At 43.1% G+C, this 19,052-nt stretch overlaps 1 protein-coding gene across 1 annotated transcript in view; it reads right to left on the bottom strand.

Moving 5' to 3' along the window:
• Nucleotides 1-10,700, bottom strand: part of NIN (ninein) — an 89,328-nt gene extending 78,628 nt beyond the window's left edge. Inside the window, exon 1 of the mRNA XM_075282563.1 lies at nt 10,560-10,700. The gene's annotated coding sequence lies outside the window, so the exon portion shown is untranslated. The remainder of the gene's footprint in view (nt 1-10,559) is intronic.
• Between the last annotated feature and the right edge of the window lie 8,352 nt (nt 10,701-19,052).

Below are 19,052 nucleotides of genomic sequence, written 5' to 3'. Positions count from 1 at the left end.
GAAATAAAAAAAATAAAAAAATAAAAATTCAGCGAGCTGGCATTGTAGGGGGGGATGGGGAAAGAAGGAGTCCAATATGATTAATATAGACGTCCTTCTCCAGCGACCCAGCTACTGACTACAGTGAAGAAACTGCTGAGCACAGTTTGCTGTAGGGAGGAGAAAGCTGCATGGAATAGATCAGACTCCCGGGCAGAGCTAACAGCAATTTCAGGATTCTCAGCAAAATCATAATGACGATTTTTTTTTAAATGGCCAATCAATCAAATTAATTAATGAGCGAACGCAATAAGCAGCACTGAATGCTCATTATGATAGAAAGTACTTTTGATGTAATTTAAAGGAGTACTCTCACCAAAGGACCATCTCCAATGCCGTTCAGTAGAGGCTTAGGACCTATTTTAGGTTGCAAATCTCCTACTGATATTGGTTGTTCATTTTGGATATTGGTCCAACCGTCCCACCCTTGTAGTCATCACAATATCTTCCTTGGACATTGGCAGCTTTGTCTAGAACAGCACATCCCATTCTCCTGAATAAGAGTACGCTGGAGTCGCTGTGCCTATACAATTCTATGTGGATGCGGAGTCCCCCTGAATTTCAATACACAATCTTTTTGTTCTCCCAGGAGATAAGTCACCACCAGATGCTCCTTGCCTCTGCTAATTCCCCATTGAAAACACAAACACATAGCCAAACCATGCATGGAGGTGTATGGAGGCCAGGAGGAACAGCTGGCAGTCAAAAGAGCACTCACACAGTCAAAGCAGTGTTAGGTGAAAGGCTTTCAATGGTGCAACTTTCTGTCTCCATTTATAGTAGGAAGAGCAGCTCTGGAGCACAGGCTGAAGCCTTGGCAAGTAAAATAACTTTGCAGTAAAACTCATGATTTTTTTCCCCGCAGGATGGAGAGGCTCTACAAGCTGTACAATGGCAATGCCCTTCCTCCACACAAACATTCCGGGTATGACAGATCCTCCCCTCCCCCAACAATTGCTTTAAGGACCAAATTAGCGTCTACGTTTATAGCTAAATTATCCTAAGCGATTTCCCAACAAAGGGAAGTATTGTAAGTGATTTACCCCCTTGGCAGCCGAGTTCCAAAAAAGCAAAATAAACAGCTGTGAACAAATGCTAATAGCAGAGAATTATACGAGGGCCTCGTGAATATTTAACACCCTTAAGAATATGAATTGTGGATTAAAAGAAATAAATAATCATCATCTGAATATTTATAGTCAATAATTGCAACCTGCACAGAGACGGGGAAGCTTCTAGCCGCAGCTATTAGTCAGATTTAAGAGCTGCGAGGGATGGAGAAAAAAAATATAATTATGGATTAGATTGGAAATGTCAATAAAAGCAAAATATTGTCACATCCAACAATAAGCAGATCACTCCTTAGGAGACAACAGATCATGCAAATCATCTGAGGTTACTCCGAGAACAGCCTTTCATTCACAGATCTGCTTGTCTGAGACATTTTGCTCCAATGGCTGTGCCTGTTACTGCAGCTCAGCCCAATATACAGTAAATTAATACTGTAATACCACAAACAACCACCGGGCAAGAATGACAATGTTTAAATAAAATTCACCCGTGCTGATGTCAAGTTGAAAGATTCTTTTGGAGAAAACCTTCAGTTAAGTCTACACAACCACCAAGAACAAAGGGTGGAATTTACCATTCTTCAAAAAACTAGTATAGAATTAGGAGTAGGAGAATATTGAGGCGGACGCTTGGTGCAAGACCCTTTCTTGCACGAAATGTGTGCCTCAAATACGATCTGCTCTTCACTTCACCCGTACAGTCTCCCCCTCTCCTTCTGTCTCTATCCCCCTTCCCTCATAGATTGTAAGCCCTCGCGGGCAGGGCCCTCTGCCCCACTGTGCCAGTCAGTCACTGTTAGTATTATATCTACCTGTATATTCTGTGTACTGTATGTAACCCCCAAATGTAAAGCACCATGGAATTAATGGTGCTATATAAATAAATAATAATAATAATAATATTCTGCAAATTTGGCCATTGTGGGGCAGAGAAAGGACTGGCTAATCTACTCCAGATCCTACCTGGTATAGATTTCCTTTCTGGTGCTGGGACCTCCAACAGATTTATGAAGAGGCCGCATCCATAAATCTATCAGTCCCTGTGCCAGTCAAGCTGTATGATACACCAGTCTAAATAAATTTGCCTCAAAACATACTATCCTACAAAAAAGGATTGCCTTTTTCAATTTTTTCTCCAACAACTAAATAAGCATATGGATGGATGGAGTGAAAGCTGGTTACAGAAGATGGAGGTACTCCTTGTCACCCCATTAGGGTTTAGAGAAAGACAGAATAAACTGGGTGACCTCTTTAAAAGGGTTGCGTGTTCCTAATAAGTCATATTACAACTCAGTATCACATACTGTGTGTCGCCATGTTCTTTAGGCCATTAGTGTCCCACTACTACTTGCCAGATAAAAGCGATACTGGTTTGGCTTTTATCAGAAGCTCACCTGATTCACATCTGCGCATGGGTTTCCGTTCAGGAAGTCCACTTGGGAACCCCCCAAATGGAAACCTAATCCACATAAAAAAGCGGTTACCTTAGGAAACCGTCGGATCCCATAGACTATAATGGGGTCTATGTGGTTTGCGCACAAAAAAAATGCAGTGAGAAAAGTGATGGTTGCAGGGCATTTCTCTCTGCATTTTTCATGCAGATTGGGCCATTCTGTTCCCCTAACACAGATGTCAACAGGGCCTCATAATAAAATCTCGAAAGCAAGCAGAGCTACAAGCAGCTACACGGGCGCAGCAGTTTCCAAGCTCTACGGCTACTCCATGCTAGTGGCCATAACAAAAGAACATCCTGCCCTTCCAACTCACTAAACAATATTCTAGCATTATTTTTAGTGAGAGAACCCCTTTAAGCAGTAGACTTACATCTACTGAGGCTGTAGTTTATGCGTCCTGTAGAGACTGATACTTGTTAAAGGCCAGAGGAGTAAACAATGGTTACCACAGCTATGTCTGTGGACACATATGTCAGTGCAGCACCGATCTGTAAGAGTCTGCGCAACGTAATCTCACAGCCCACTGAAATGTATAGAGACTATTCAAGCATGCAAGCTCCTGTAGCACAAATGTCTAAGCAAATCCATCAATGTCAGATTGTCGTGAGCTAGAGAATGGAAAGCAAGGGTAGGTAGCTGTGCCCGTCACTGTCTAGCCCTGGCATTAAGGAAAAAAATAAAAATACAAGAGTCATCCTCTTCCCGCCAAATCCCATCCAGATGCTTCTTAGTCTAAGCTCATACATCAGATTTTAGTCAAAAGGTTCGGCCACGATTATTATAAAAAAATAAAACCAAATGACTGCGACTCAGCTGTCCATGGGTTGTCTCTCATAATACAGCCCTGCTTTACCGCCTGACCGGACAACCGGTGAACAGACGGGGTGCTGTTTTTTGGAAGAAAGTAACCCTGTTTTAATGGCAGTCAGGTCCTTATAGAGAGTGTTGCAGCACCAAACCTGAACCCTGCCACTCAATTACTATTACAAAAATCTACTTAGTTGCGGCATTTTATCAACCCAGTGCTATATCGCTGCCAACTATACAAATTTGTCATTTCACCATACTAAGATAGCTGGGAAGAAATACATACAAAAGATATAGGACAGCCAGGCTGGTCATCACAGAACTTACCCAATATATGGCCTGAACAGAAAGATTATGGCTATTATTTTAGGGGGACCCTGCAGTATGTAACATGCCATATCTGATGTACCATTAGAGCCATAGACTGCAAAGGATTCAAAAGAATAGGGAAACATAAAGGAATGACTTTATAGTCTTGTAGGGCACTCTGGAAGAAAGTGTGTGGAAAGTTGCAGCTACAGAACGTGTCAGTCACATTGCAGGTCGACAAAGAAGCCTAAAAACCATGGAGACGTAACCATACAATAGGCGCTGTCATGAGTGAGATGTGCCATATTAAATGGCAATTACCCGGGCGCTGCTTGCTGGAGGATAGTAATCGAAGCTCGCCCAGTGAATACGTACATGCTATATAATACGCAGTGTGACTGCCGCTGCTCTCACGTTTGTAGACAATGTACCGATCAGAAGTAATCACAGATATTCAGCAGGAATCTGGCTCCCCCTGCCACTCATATAGACTGACAGCCATTGTCTACACCTTAACATGGAATCCACTGGGATATTCCTCATTATGTCTCTCAGTGTTATTTATCCTCGGGGGCAGGAATGCCATCAATCAAGAAACCACAATGACCCCAATATACTGAGCCATGTTTGGGGTTTTCACAATATATATATATATATATATATATATATATATATATATATATATATATATACTTAGGTCTAATCGCTGGGTCTGGCCTTCAGACAAGATAGGTTACAAGTTCTCCTTGGAGTGATGGAGAGCCATTCAATCCTATTGGACTGCCAGAATGGAGATCGTCAACCGACCAATAAAAGTGGTCAGAACGGCAGTCTATAGTTGGTGCACCACCGCTCCATTCACATGGTGTACCCCAGGTACTTGCAGTCACTGCTCTGTTCTTCTAATCTCAGGAGAGTCCAATGGTCAGACCTTCACCTATCAGACATTTCTCTCCAAACGGCCTAGCTGGAAAGCCCCTTTGTTCTGAAAAAACATTAACAAATTTTTGCTATAGTTTGCGTTTTAAAGATCTCTGCTTGCTGTCAGTGAATGTAAACCATCTTGCTTACCTCCAATGACCAAAAACCCTCCTGTCGCAATACACCTCACTGCAGATGAATTGCTACAATTGTATTCAGTCTAGACAATCATCTGCAATTTTCTAAGCCCTTTGTGTTTTAGATCGTAGCCAATTGCATTATCTTTGCTGGTTGGTAGAGAGCAGAAACATTCTTCATATAAAAGACTGCACAGTGGGAGTTTTGCTACAATGGCATCCAGTCTAGACAATACCTTGTAAGGTAAATACGTCAGTACAAATCTGTCTTGGTTGTCTTTGATACAATGTAGCAATTTCTTATATGTGAGCAGGGCATGTCTGTAATGGATGCAAACAAGAATGTGGTCATCCAAAGACAGCAAGAAAGGAGCTTGAACAGTGCAAACAATTAAAGCACAAAGTATTTTAATAAACTGCATAACTTATTGCATGTACAACTGTCTAGATACAAGTAAAACCCCTTATATTAGGCAAAAGCATAGCACCATTGCTGAGCGGTAAGGAATACCCCCTCTGACAGTACAGGACTATGGACGAGTACTGTCAGAGGGGCATTCCTCATAGCCCAGCTAGACTGTCAGGAATGTCCTTCTGACAGTGGGCAGAGAAAACTAATGGCACCGATATCCCCAGCCTCAGGGCACTTAACAGGAATTCAGCGCACTGTCGGCTTTCTAGCAGCATATAAAACCGCATGTACTGGAGGACATGAAAGGTCCTCTTTAAATCGTAAATAACCTTTCGGGCAACTTTTGGATTTCTATCAGATTTGGTGTCATTAAAAAATTTTGGAATATTCATTATTAAGAAATGTTGGCTCCTTTCTGTGAAAACCTGAATTTTTTCACTTTTTTCCTTGCTTTTCTATTGAGAGATGTATCCGCTTCTCATTTTCTCACGGTGTATAGAATAAGGGGCTGTATGAAGCGAAGAGAAAACGAGGGTAGGGAAACACAGCTTTTTTTGTTGTTGTTGTTGCAGATTGTTGTGGGGGTTTTTTTTAGCCAAAACCAGAAGTGGATTGAGCAGTAAGTAGAAGTATAAGAAACTTCCTATATATTTTACAATCCTTTTGTAGCCATTCTTGGTTCCAATATGGCTTTCACTGTTATCAGAAAAGGAGCTACTATTACACTGCTCAGGAGACTGAAGCTATATAAAGATGTGGCCTGGTTTATAGTGTAAAAGAGGCAACAGGCTTTAGGCCTCCACCGTTTTAACCATTAAGGGGGCTCCACCACTTACCAAACACGCTAACAAGACCAGAGCTTTACCCTCACAACTATGGTACACTCAATAGGCCTGGTAGCCTTCCAAAATGTCTCAACAAATTTTATAGCAGGGATATAGGTGGCATCTAAAATACTGCCACACTCTACTGACTGTGTGAGGCCCTGAAAATATTTTAATTAGTGAAGGTTGCAGGGCGAATGTGCCATTTTGTTAAGAATGGAGTTTTACCCACTAGACTCTATGCCCTTTGGGCATAGATAGCCAACATTCTTTGAGGAACTTGTTGTAGGAGACCTCTAAACAGCAATGACCTCTTGGGACAATTGCCCCTTTTACCCTGCTCTGGATACCCATGGAACGTCCTATCCCCAGTGTAGGAAATATAGTAGAAAATCAGCCTCTCAGTCTAAGTTTGAGGCTCTGCCACTAAAATTGCCAGAAATTTGTGGAGAGAAAAGCCCTGCCACCGGCGGACCCCATTATAGTCAAAGGGGTCTGTTTAAGCGATCCAGCACTTGGTCATTCCTGGACGACTCGGAAAACAGAGAGCCCTGCGCAGATGTGAACCTAGCGTCAAAAGTCAACAGTACACTGGAGATGTCCTGCGACAGCCTGGATGAACATCACCATATACATCCCACCTGTCCCAAGACTTTGTAAAGGTCTCTAATCCTATTATTGGTAGTTATAAAGCTCTGGTACATTACAACACACAGAACATTGTTACCAGTCTGTGCCGCAATGGTGTTTGCAATCTACCATAATTTTTTGACCCGAGGCACACAGAGCGAGGTCAGTTTATTCAGAACGGACAACCCTTCATTAGCATATTTTGCATAGAAACGTGGAAACCTACAGGGTCTGCGCACATAGCGGTCTCACTCCTGAAAGTGAATCTACATAGTTAGGGGGTGATAAGAAGTGTGCAGTATAACCAGGTTCAGAGAAACATGGATGACAACTAATATGGCAGTCATTACAACTCCCAAAAGGCTTAGCACTAGCTTTCCCACACCAATGAAAAGCAAATGAGACACGATAAGTAATGTATCGCTGCATCAGAAGGTAGATTTGGCATTGGAAAGTTGGTTCACAACCTTTTTGAAACTGAGGAATTGGGAGTAAACAGAATACACCCCCGGATCTAAGATCAGAGCAATGACTGCAATACATACAAACAGCAATGCCAACCACTGTGCCCATGGCAGCGTAGCATGAGCCGTGTTCACTACAGATCATTGGGGAATACAATTTGGGCCACTCACTCTCCCTGCAGAGACAAAGTTACACAGCAGCTCCCATAGCAACTGAGAAATGCTTCAGAGCCACAACAAGACCATGAGCGGCAACATAAACATTACACGCCCAGCCTGAGGCCGGCGGGCAGGCACACCGGTGTTTAATTATACGCAAGCCATAAAGCCTGCAATTGTCAGGAGCTCAACTTTCTGTTTGCTACATGTTACCTAAATATAAAGGAACAGCAACAAGCGTGTCAAAGGGATAAGCGCCAAAATACAGAGTCTTAAAGGGAAATGTACTCTATTTCATTAAAATATAGAAAAAAAATATAGAATATATGAATATGGCTGCAGTCTGTCAGGAACAGCACCACTCTGTCTGCAGGCTGCATTGACTTGCATTATCCGGTATACCAAACATGGCCTGTAGAACAAGAGGAGCAGAACAAACAAGTATTTCTCTTCTTGTCCAACCTCAAAAATCTAAGTCAGGCTAAGGGCCCACTTTGCAAAAAGCAGCTTTTTCTGTTGCAGATTTTGCTGCGTTTTTTTTAAGCCAAAGCCAGGGGTGGATTGAGCAGAAGGGACAAGTATAAGATCTTCCTTTATATTTAGCATTCCCTTTGTAGACATTACTAGCAGCAAAATCTGCAACATGGGGCTATAGTGGTACTCGTGTCCATAAGTGGTTTCTGGTAGTACAGCTCAGTTCCACTAATGTAAGTTTAGCCAAACTGTAATACCACACACAACCTGTAGAGAGGTGTGGTGCTGCATCAGTCTGCTGATCACTGAGGAACCTAATGCCTAGATACCAAGTGAAACAGCTGATTTTTTTTTACAAAGACTGATAAAACTAATGGATAAAGCTGGCCATACACCGTAGGCTACAAGCCATTTCGTAAGACAGTCAGCAAAAAAATATCATTATTTGGCCTTGCCAGTGATCACCAAAACTGTGTGGACCCAATACCAGTTTACCTTTTTATGGTGAGGTCTTTCTTACAAATGGTCCCAACATCAAAAAAAAGCAGCTGTCAATGATGTATGGTCAGCTTTTCATGGCAAGAGTCACAAACGTGGCTACGTGGTCTCCAATCTGTGGTACTGTCAGGAGTTGTAGCTAGAATACAGTGGTTTACATCACACTAAAATGCCAGAGATCTGAGCAATGAAGGAGTTGTACAAGGAATCTTCTTATCCACAAGCCCAGGCAACCAGATACAACCAAGTACAAACACCTCCTGCCTGGGTGACGGCTGTTTCTCCTCAGGCAGTGAACTGTCAGCCAGCACTTGACAGGCTCTGGCTGCGTGTTCAGACTGAGGTCTGACCCAAACATTTGCCAGCGCCACCCCTCACATAGGCCACCAACAGGTATACATTATATCTCCCTTGGGGGATATATATATATATATATATATATATATATATATATATATATATATATGTAGTGGACAGCATTCAGCATGCACACTATTGGAGCTGTTGCCCCACTGCGATCTTAGACTCCAGAAAGTTATGGCACCGGTATTCTGGTCACACAGCAGAACATCCTCACTCTCCTAATCCTGGTCACTCCTATGGAGGATGTAAGAGACTTACTTTATTGCCATCCAGCTTTCCCAGCCCCCAAGACTGTATATCCGCCTGGTAATGTAGCAATACATCTCCATACTGCAAACTCCAGAAAAGTGCTGTATCTTCCCCAATATAAAAGGGATTTTGCAGTCACCAGGGTGTTCTAAGATTTCTGAATGATATAGTGGTCAAATATACAGCAATACATCATCCATCTCTACATCCCTGCTGTAGAAGCTGCCAAAAGGCTATTTGTCAACATCTAGCTTTCCCAGACTCCTGAAGGGTACAGTAGCCTAGGTATGCAGGAATACATTTCTACCCACACTATATCATATGCCATCACTCAGCTTTCCTAAACTCCTGAAGGATATAGTTGTCTCCTTGTACTACAATACACCCCCACTATCTGCTTAATTGTCATTGAGAGACCCAGGAGAATTGCATGTGACATTGTTTGCTGTCACCCAGGTTTCCCAAATTCAGCTCTGGCTATACAATTAACCGTTCATTTGCCATACAACCAATCATCTTGTAAGAAATTATAGCTGACACTTGTGCTGTAATTAGGAGTTTAACCCTTTCATTCACCGGCTAGGGGTGGAAACTTAAATATGAACAACAAATCAAATCCTGAACAGATACCCCCACCCCTTCAGCAAAGCTGCTATTATGTGCCAGGTGCAAGAATGACATCAGTGCCCTCCATGCAGCATTTAACAAGTTCAGTGCCATCCATGGTATTAGCCAAGGGGCATATCACCAGTTCAAGGCCAACCATAGTATTAGACAGGGGGCGTATCACCAGTTCAAGACCATCAATGGTATTAGCCAAGGGGCATATCACCAGTTCAGGGCCATCCATGGTATTAGCCAAGGGGAATATCACCAGTTCAGAGCCATCCATGGTATTAGCCAGGGAGCATATCACCAGTTCAGTGCCATCCATGGTATTAGCCAGGGGGCATATCACCAGTTCACGGCCATCCATGGTAATAGCCAGGGGCATATCACCAGTTCAGGGCCATCCATGGTATTAGCCAGGGGCATATCACCAGTTCACGGCCATCCATGGTATTAGCCAGGGGCATATCACCAGTTCAGGGCCATCCATGGTATTAGCCAGGGGGCATATCACCAGTTCAGGGCCATCCATGGTATTAGCCAGGGGGCATATCACCAGTTCAGGGCCATCCATGGTATTAGCCAGGGGGCATATCACCAGTTCAGTGCCATCCATGGTATTAGCCAGGGGGCATATCACCAGTTCAATGCCATCCATAGTATTAGCCAGGGGTAGATCACCAATTCAGGGCCATCAATGGTATTAGCCAGGGGGCATATCACCAGTTCAGGGCCATCCGTAGTATTAGCCAGGGGTTATATCACCGGCCACGGCCATCCACTCTGCATTTTAGTATAGTAATGGTCAGTGTGCCAAGAGTCACATAACCAATTCAGTACTAGACACTTTTGTTGTAACATTGGCCAGGGATACCCCAAGCTCTGTGCATTGCAATAACAAGACTAATGCCAAAACACCAAATTTCCCAATAGTAACAAGTACCATCTCCAAGGAACCACAATAAGTGTCAATGCTCGGTATACAGTGCCCACCATATAGCCTACAGATAGTAGCGGGCACCCCTAGTAACCAGCACAGAGCAGGCTCTATGAGGAGACATCCGGAACATGGAGTCTGGTCACTAATACAGGATGCTACAAGCTGCAGCCCCCTCCCCTCAGCCCCGGACCGTTACTTACCCCAGTAGTCACTGTGTCTGCAGGGTTCTCATTGTGTGCGGGCTCCCTGCCTGGCAGGGTACAGGAGTGGTGAAGGGTACTCAGGCTGGAGATGCCAGCTCCCCCGGCTCTGTCTGTTACTGAGAGGTTTGAATGGTTTGGTACAGGAGGAGGAGGGGGGAGGGGATGTGACGAGGGGACGCGTCAGATCTACTCAGATCCCGGAGAACACATCAGACTCCCTCTAGAGGCGGACACGGGTTACTACAGCACAGGGGAGTAACAAATGTAACAATGTAATGTCATGTTTACTGCTGTATTGTTGACATTTATAAAACAATACATAATAATACCTTAACCCTGTCACCAAGTACGAAGTACTAAATGCCATATATGATTCCATACATCACTTCACAGCTTGTATTCTTAAAATCTGTCAACCTCTCAAAAGGTATGGCCCCTGGAAGATTATATGTAAATGAACTCTAATTCTCCAAGTGGGCGGGAACCTTTTATATGTTTGTTTTTTTTCATTGAAAATAACATTTCACTGCCCACTTGGAGAATAAGAACTCATTTACATATAATCTTAGAGGGGTCCTTAGAGGGGTGGACGGGTTTTAAGAATAAGGGCGCTGGATTAATCAGGGGCTCATCAAGAATCAGGAAATGGATGGAAACAAGTACAACAGAATACCTTTCAAGATCTCTGCTTGACTTCAGTGAACAGGAATATTATTGTCTATATGTAAAGCTCAGCAGTTTAGCAGTTTCCCTTTTTCAGGGATCTGTCTCTGTCTAGTTCTCAGTTATCCCTGATGTACTGGGGGGAGATTCACTGATAATGTCGTCCAGTGTTGTAGTGGTCCACTCTAGAACCAGAGGATCCTCCAGGGGGCCCAGGCACCAAAGGTCCAGCACAAGACACTAATGTGGAGGGTACCAGGGTCTATTTTTTATGGATTGCAGAAGTTGGGCCCTTTTAGAGTTATTTTATCTGGAGAGTCCAAAGAACATCAGTCCAACACTCTCTCAGAAACATCAGCACCATATAGGGCATTAAAGAAAACTATTGAGTAACACCTTTTATTATAAAGTTTCATATATTTCTGTGTATTAGTAACGTATGATAAGTTTGTTGTATAGAGGGGTAGAGAACAGGAGTGATGGTATTCAGAGAAAACAGTAAAATAGGAAAGCACCTTATGTAGTAAGCACCAAATTACATATTGAATACGCATACACATATACAGTACAAACCAAAAGTTTGGACACACCTTCTCATTCAAAGAGTTTTCTGTATTTTCATGACTATGAAAATTGTAGATTCACACTGAAGGCATCAAAACTATCAATTAACACATGTGGAATGATATACTTAACAAAAAAGTGTGAAACAACTGAAAATATGTCTTATATTCTAGGTTCTTCAAAGTAGCCACCTTTTGCTTTGATTACTGCTTTGCACACTCTTGGCATTCTCTTGATGAGCTTCAAGAGGTAGTCACCTGAAATGGTCTTCCAACAGTCTTGAAGGAGTTCCCAGAGATGCTTAGCACTTGTTGGCACTTATGCCTTCACTCTGCGGTCCAGTTCACCCCAAACCATCTCAATTGGGTTCAGGTCTGGTGACTGTGGAGGCCAGGTCATCTGGCGTAGCACCCCATCACTCTCCTTCTTGGTCAAATAGCCCTTACACAGCCTGGAGGTGTGTTTGGGGTCATTGTCCTGTTGAAAAAAAAATGATGGTCCCAGTGGCGTAACTAGGAATGGCGAGGCCCCGTGGCGAACTTTTGACATGCCTGAATGACACCGAAGACCTCGACCGACCCCCTCCTCTGCATTCCTGCGCGCTCTATAATGTCCCTTAGTGGCCCCTGCACACAATATTATGACCCTTAGTGGCCCCTGCACACAGTATTATGTCCCTTAGTGGCCCCTTCACACAATATTGTACCCCATAGTAGCCCCTGCACACAGTATTATACCCCATAGTGGCCCCTCCACACAGTATTATCCCCCATAGTGGCCCCTCCACACAGTATTGTACCCCATAGTGGCCCCTGCACACAGTATTATGCCCCACTGTGGACACCCATAAATAATTATTCTGAAAAGACCCCAGAGTATAATAATCAGAGAACCGGGGGAATAAAAACATAAAAAACTACTGTTTTTTACCTGTCCCCCGGCTCCTTTGCTGTCGGCATCCGCTGTCGGCCTTCTTCAATGACGTCAGACGTCGCATGACCCAGGACGCAGGCCTGCCCGGATCGTGGAGAGGTAAGTAACAGTGTTTTTTATGTTTCTTCCCTCTCCCGATCCTCCGATCATCTGCAAAGACGGGGGGCCCAGCCAGGATGGGTAAGTTAATAGGGTCCATTGCCGGCTGGAGTAAGTCCAGCGGTAACGGCCTATTAAAAAAAAAATGCAGCGGTAGCAGCTGTCACCGGGCCCCCTAATGTCCCGGGCCCTGTGACAGCTGCTTCCACTGCTACCACAGTAGTTACGCCCCTGAATGGTCCAACTAAACGCAAACCAGATGGAATAGCATGTCGCTGCAAGATGCTGTGGTAGCCATGCTGGTTCAGTATGCCTTCAATTTTGAATAAATCCCCAACAGTGTCACCATCATAGCACCCCCACACCATCACACCTCCTCCTCCATGCTTCACGGTGGGAACCAGGCATGTAGAGTCCATCCGTTCACCTTTTCTGCGTCGCACAAAGATACGGTGGTTGGAACCAAATATCTCAAATTTGGACTCATCAGACCAAAGCACAGATTTCCACTGGTCTACTGTCCATTCCTAGTGTTCTTTAGCCCCAAAAAAGTCTCTTCTGCTTGTTGCCTGTCCTTAGCAGTGGTTTTCTAGCAGCTATTTTACCATGAAGACCTGCTGCACAAAGTCTCCTCTTACCAGTTGTTGTAGAGATGTGTCTGCTGCTAGAACTCTGTGTGGCATTGACCTGGTCTCTAATCTGAGCTGCTGTTAACCTGCGATTTCTGAGGCTGGTGACTCAGATGAACTTATCCTCTGCAGCAGAGATGACTCTTGGTCTTCCTTTCCTGGGACAGTCCTCATGTGAGCCAGTTTCTTTGTAGCACTTGATGGTTTTTGCAACTGCACTTGGGGACACTTTCAAAGTTTTCCCAATTTTTCGGACTGACTGACCTTCATTTCTTAAAGTAATGATGGCCACTCGTTTTTCTTTACTTAGCTGCTTTTTTCCTGCCATAATACAAATTCTAACAGTCTATTCAGTAGGACTATCAGCTGTGTATCCACCTGACTTCTGCACAACACAACTGATGGTCCCAACCCCATTTATAAGGCAAGAAATCCCACTTATTAAACCTGACAGAGCACACCTGTGAAGTGAAAACCATTTCTGGTGACTACCTCCTGAAGCTCATCAAGAGAATGCCAAGAGTGTGCAAAGCAGTAATCAAAGCAAAAGGTGGCTACTTTGAAGAACCTAGAATATAAGACATATTTTCAGTTGATTCACACTTTTTTGTTAAGTATATCATTCCACATGTGTTAACTGATAGTTTTGATGCCTTCAGTGTGAATCTACAATTTCATAGTCATGAAAATACAGAAAACTCTTTGAATGAGAAGGTGTGCCCAAACTTTTGGTCTGTATTGTATACTCTATCTATCTTTAGTAAGTACTTCTCTTAAGTCAGCTAAAGAGAGTGTGTGTCCCTTTCAGTATGATTTATATTTTATGCATGGAGACTTCTATATTAAAGTCAGCTAGTAAGCACACTGACAAACTTTTACAATCTTCAGCAGACAAGATCCAGGGTCTCCTGAGTATAATGTGAGTAGGTGGGAGGTGCTGCCCAGTGCAACATGATAGGAGGTCATATCTTCATGACTCACCAGTGTTGGCTAGGACTTGCATTCGGTTCTGGGTTATGGTTTGGGCCAGCTATGTGTAACTCTTAGTCATCTCCTTGTACTGAACATCTGCAAATCACTTATTGGGTAAAGGAGAAGTAGCAGCACAAAAGTGCAGAAAATAATATAAAGTACATTACAAGTCTAAGCATTCCTGTAAATTCACACACAAAAAGTTTGATGCAAAAATTTCTCTAATTGAAAATGACCTCTATTTATTTCAGTAGGATTGTTTCAGCAAGAATCATGTATGTTGTTAATTGTATGCAGTGCTGAGATAACCATGTGTGTAGCGTCCCTCTTTAAGGCTGTGTGTTTCTGGCTGGCGCATGGGGGACACGTGGATGTCCCCGTGTGCCACCCATGCACTGGCTGTGCTTCCACAGCCCCTTTCATTAAATAAATAGGAGCCACGGAAGCCAAGGCTACAAAATAGGACAGGAATAGGACAAAATCTGCAACAGAAAACACTATGTTTCCACAATGTGGGGTCAAAGCCTAAAGGGGTTTTCTGTGATTTATGTATTGATGACCTTAAATTGTCAATATGTGATTGGTGTAGGTCCAATACCTGGGACCCTAACTGATCAGCTAGTTGAAGAGACTTCTATGCTTAAATTAGCATTGTGGTGTTTTCACTGAATATCAAGCACAGCTTTATAGGGGTTGGGCTTAGTATTGTAGCTCAGTCCCATTCATTGGAATGGAGCTGAGCTGCTGCTGTACAACGTTACAGATGAATGTGATGTCAACGGCACAGCATTTGTGAGCACCACAGCTCCTTAAAAAAAACTGATCATTGGGGGTTTGTGGTGTAGGACATCCATTGATCAGATATTAATGACCTATCCTAAGGATAGGTCATCAATATACAAGTCCTGAAAAATCCTTTCAGACTAAGGCCTCATGTTGTAGAAACACAGTTAAAAAATGCAGTGGTAAAAAATGTAGTAAGCTTGCTGGCACTTTACACTGTCTTTACACTGGGTTTTTCACGTTTACCTTCCCTACCCCATATAAATATATGCAGGGCCATTTTAATGTATTTGGGGGCTGTGTGCAAACTTTTTGAAAGTGGGCCCCCCAATACACCCATAATTTAACTTCCCCTGCCCCCCTCCACCACCAATGTTAAATTAAAAAAAAAAAATTAATACACACCGAAACGTGCTCCTGTGGATATGAAGGTTCCGACTGTAATGTCTGCGGCTTTTTGCTCATTGCACTTCCCTGCCGCAGACATTAACAGCCTACGGCTGAATATTGGAGCACGGAGCTAATAGCAGCCCTGTGCTCCACTATAGTATTCAACCTCTATGTGTGTCCTAAGGAGGTGAAATCACTGCTTGCTGCCCGGAAGAACAGGAAATCACCCGAAAAGTGGGACTGACTGTCCCACTCGATCCAGGGTGGCTGAGAGGGCCCCATCAGCTCTAGGAGCCGCTGCGGCTGCACCGTTGCACCTATGGTTAAAGCGGCCCTGAGTATATGGGTAAAAAACCACATTTTTTTCTGCAATGTGTGTATGAGATTACACAGAATCTGCTTCACTTTGATGGTACTGTAAAACGCAGCATTTTTCTGCAACAGAAAATATGAGGCTTAAAGGGAGTCTGTCAGCACAAAATCGAGATATTTATCAATCCCAGTACCTTGTAGGGCTGTCAGCACAGTTTACAATGATGGATCTCTTATTCAGGATCCATTCTGAAATAAAATTGTCCATGTATCCCTATGCAAATGAGCAGGAAAGTCCTTTAGGGCCCTTTGCTTTCTATCAATGGGCTTTAGGGGCGTTGTTTTCCATCATTGGGCTTTATTATCTGCTGCTGCTAAATGTTGCTCAGTTCCGCCCAATAACTGTATTGTACATGTCTAATGATGACACTTTGCACCTATCTGAAGCCAGCCTCCTTCACTTCAGGGTGTCATCATCAGGGAGTTAGCAGCTCCGCAAAGTGTATATATGTCTACAGATAGATCTTATGGCTATGTAGACATTAAATGCCATTGTTATTAAAAAATTCATGGGCTTAATGTGTGCACACTGCATAGCCCCATAATATGGTATTGATTGATATTATTTGAACATTGTAATATGACAATATTATTTGGGTTTCATATTATTTGAACACTTGTGGTCCTATGTTTTGGGTACTGTAGTATGTTATATTCTATGTTTCCCTCTTCCTAAGAAATGCAAGGGATGCAGTAGTTTGTTCATAATCTTGCAAGATCTTGATCCAGTTCTCTCTTTTGGTGCAGTCCATATGTGTTTTCATTGTTATTAGATATTACTCAGGAAGCTTGAATATGGCAGACACTGTCCTCAGTGTTAGCACTGGTTAGCTCGAAGTAATGTGCTCAATAACTATACTTTGTTCACTTTTAAGCTAGGGCTCATTAGAAACTCCTGTCACACAACCAAAAGATCACTGTGTCGTCCTGCAACTCCTTCACTTATGTTAGTGAATGAAGTTCTATTACAATATTTGACATTTTTTGCGATTTACCACAGCTGATCAGCACAGGTTCAGGGTGTTAGACTCCCACTGAGTACGTACTGATGAGTTATCCTAAACATAGGTCATTAATATATAAGTCCTGGAAAAGCCCTTTAACTAGATCTAAGGGTGCATTCACACAGAGTAACACAGTGCTGATTCTGGCACATTAACTTGCGTAAAAATCAGCGCTGAAAAAAAAGACTCCCATTGACTGCAATGGGTTCCATTTTACGCGTGTAATATGGAACCCATTAAAGTCAATGGGAGTCTTTTTCTACACTGATTTTTTTGCGAGTTGTTGTGCCAGAATCAGCGCCGCGTTACTCCGTGTGAATGCACCCTTAGGGTGCATTCACACTACGTAACGCCAGCGTGTATCACAGCCGTACACGCCGGCGTTACAGCAGGGCTGCCGAACACTTCCCATTCATTTCTATGGGAGCCGGCATGTGAGCGCTCCCCATAGAAATGAATGGGCTGCTTCTTTCACTGCGAGCAGTCCCATTGAAGTAAATGGGATGTGCCGGTGTGTACAGCTCGGCATGAGCAGAGCTTGCCGTATACGCCGGCACTTCCCATTCACTTCAATGGGACTGCTCGCAGTGAAAGAAGCAGCCCATTCATTTCTATGGGGAGCGCTCGCATGCCGGCTCCCATAGAAATGAATGGGAAGTGTTCGGCAGCCCTGCTGTAACGCCGGCGTGTACGGCTGTGATACACGCTGGCGTTACGTAGTGTGAATGCACCCTAAGTGTCAGGTCAGAACCTAAGCCCTCAAGTGGATCCATTTTGTAGACTAGTCCTAACTAATAGTCCTGGTTAATAAAAGGATCCATACACACAGAGGAAAATGGCGCTTTATTTGGTGCTGAATTTTCAGCGCTGAAAAAACACCTCCCACTGACTTCAATGGGTGCCGCTAGCTTTTTTTCCACTAGCAGAAAATTCTGTTAGTGGGGAAAAAAAGCTAGTAGAACCCATTGAAATTAATGGGAGGCTTATTTTTTGTGCTGAAAATTCAGCGACAAATAAATCGCCATTTTCATCCATGTGAATGGACCCTAAGGGAGTATAATGTGATCCACCATCTGAAAGAAATGTGACAATAATCAGTTGGCTTAAGGCTAAAGCCCCACATTGTGGAAAAAGCAGCTTTTTTATTGCATATTTTGTTGCGGGTTTTTGAGCCAAATCCAGGAGAGGATTGAGCAGAAGTTAGAAGTGTAAGAGCTTCCTATATATTAACGTTCCTTTTGTAGCCATTCTTGGATTTGGCTCAAAAAACACAACAAAATCTGCATAAAAAAGCTGCATTTCCACAATGTGGGGCTTGAGCCTAAATCAGAAAAAAAAAAATTCCATTACAAATTCTTCCCAACAAAAGCCATGAGGTCTCACCTGCGGGTTTCTCTGCACCCTGCTGCCTCTCTCAGCCTTTATTTTGCTCACCTGTGGAGGCTCCACTAAGTATCCTGAGTTCTTTGTTATCACTGCCTTTTCTTTATGTATCTATAATTCTTTGCCAGTATAGTAAACCATTGAGCACAACTGCTTGGCACATCTGTGTCTACACTACACCACTCAGTGATGAATCCAGTCCGATGCCAGGTCTGCTATGGTCACTGATGGCTGCTTGGTTGGATTGCTGGGGCAAGTATTGCATTTTCTTTGTTTTTCTGTCATTTACATGTGTTATAAATATTTTAAGGCCAGACAACCCCTTTAAGCGATGTATAAACTGATGACCGCTTACTTTGTGTCTGTATTTCCCAGCATAACAGCCCAGACCGCTCAATGCCCATCTGTCTCTATATTGAGTGTACAAGGGTTAACACCAGCTGTATAATGGCCTCTTTTCTGTCTACATTAGAGAAATCACAGCTACTGTGGAAACAAAAGCTGGGGGGGGAAGAATCCTTTGAATTAGCCTATGTCATAAGCAGTTACTATACAAGCATAGTTTATGAAGTTTTTTTTCATACTATTGATTTATATTTGTTTATTTTCATTTCTTGATTTTTCAAATTTCAATCCAAAGCAAAAATCTAAATGTGCTGAAAAATCGGCAAAAAATTAAACCACTTCTTGTGTCCTTG

Source organism: Leptodactylus fuscus, chromosome 7 (genome assembly GCF_031893055.1).
Source record: "Leptodactylus fuscus isolate aLepFus1 chromosome 7, aLepFus1.hap2, whole genome shotgun sequence".
Taxonomy (NCBI): Eukaryota; Metazoa; Chordata; class Amphibia; order Anura; family Leptodactylidae; genus Leptodactylus; species Leptodactylus fuscus.
This window is presented reverse-complemented; position numbering and strand designations above follow the sequence as displayed.